Source organism: Carlito syrichta, unplaced genomic scaffold (assembly GCF_000164805.1).
Source record: "Carlito syrichta isolate Samal-C Ts95f unplaced genomic scaffold, Tarsius_syrichta-2.0.1 Scaffold287895, whole genome shotgun sequence".
Classification (NCBI taxonomy): domain Eukaryota; kingdom Metazoa; phylum Chordata; class Mammalia; order Primates; family Tarsiidae; genus Carlito; species Carlito syrichta.
In genome coordinates, this window is record NW_007231991.1 from 118,283 (window position 1) to 119,817 (window position 1,535).

Consider the following 1,535-nt stretch of genomic DNA (forward strand, 5'->3'; position numbering starts at 1 on the left):
AGCAGGTCGAGGCTGCAGTGGCCGCTCCCGGCCACTGCACTCCAGTCTGAGTGACAGAGTGAGACTCCAACTCAAAAAAAAAAAAAGAAATGCAGAGTCTCAGGCCCCAGCCATGACCTACTGAAGCAGAATTCATAGGTGCAGTCAAGCTTGAGACTTACTTGTTTTCGTCACTTGTCAAAAGCCCTGCAGGCAAGGATGGGGTTTAGGTCTCCAATGAGTCCTCATTGCCCAGCATAGGATCTAGCCATACAAGTATAAACAAATATTTATGGAATGAACAAACGAGTGAATGAATGTGTTTGGCCTTGAGGGCCTGGGGTTGTCGTTGCAAGAGAGGCCTTCATACCATACCATACTCAAGTGGGTTTCAGTGGCCTTTTGAACTTACACCTAAACAGGCTTTTAAAATCTTGATGCCGGCCAGGCATAGTGGCTCATGCCTATAATCCCAGCACTTTGGGAGGCAGGGGCAGGAGAATCCCTTGAGTCCAGGAGTTCGAGACCAGCCTGGGTAATATAGTGAAACTTCATCTCTACAGAAAACATAAAAATTAGCAGACCATGGTGGCCTGCGCCTGTGGTCCCAGCTATTCAGGCGACTAAGGGGGAGGATCGCTTGAGCCCAGGAAGTCGAGGTTATGGTGAGCCGTGATGGTGCCATTGCACTCCAGTCTGGGAGACAGAGTGAGATTCTGACTCAACAAACAAAAAACAAAAAAACAAGTCTTGATGGCTGGGTTCCAGCCCCAGGATTTCCAGTTCAATTGGTCTAGAGAATAGCCTGTACATCTGAAGTTTTAGATGCAGCAGAGCCACCTGGAGGATGTGTTCAACTCTTGTCGCTGGGCCCTCCTCCCAGAGGTTCTGATCCAGTGGACTGGAGCAGGCGAGAAGCTGCATTTCCCTCAGTTCCCAGGTGGCGATGCTGCTGCTGCAGGTCCAAGAACCACAAACTGAGAAGTGCTGCTCCCGACGGTGCTCAGACTCTTTTGAGACTTGGATTCTGTGGCCTGGGCGGGGACCAATTTGGGAATCTGCAAATTTGCACCTTGAATCTTGATCTAGGCCATTTGTATGCAGGTGCCCCGTCTCATACTTAAGTTTACTTATCATTGACTTCTAACTTTTAGGAAAGCACAGAGAATAAATCATCTAACAAACAGCTATGTACCGCCTACTCAGCCACATGGAACGCTAATCTTTTTCTGTATTTGCCCCAGCCTGGGCCCTCCCCTTAACTGCTCGCAGGGGCTGCATCCTCTTCTGGGCATTGAGCACAGAGGTTTGGGGCCCAGACTGCCCAGGGTGAACTCTCAGTTCCACCACTTCTGACTAGTGACCATATCATCCAGTTCCCTCTCTGGGGCTTAGTTTCTCCGTCTGTAAAATGGGAACCGAGGTGATTCTGCAGAGTTTTTTTTTGTTTTTTTTTTTTTTTTAGTTGGAGTCTCACTCTGTCCCCCAAACTGGAGTGCAGTGGCCGCTCCCGGCCACCGCAGCCTCGACCTGCTGGGCTCCGGTGATCCTTCAGC

The 1,535-nt window shown here is 49.8% G+C and overlaps 1 protein-coding gene across 1 annotated transcript in view; it reads left to right on the top strand.

The window, feature by feature from the left end:
- Positions 1–1,535, top strand: part of CCM2L (CCM2 like scaffolding protein) — a gene marked incomplete at its 3' end in the record, with an annotated part of 68,330 nt that overhangs the window by 53,694 nt on the left and 13,101 nt on the right. The window lies entirely within an intron of this gene.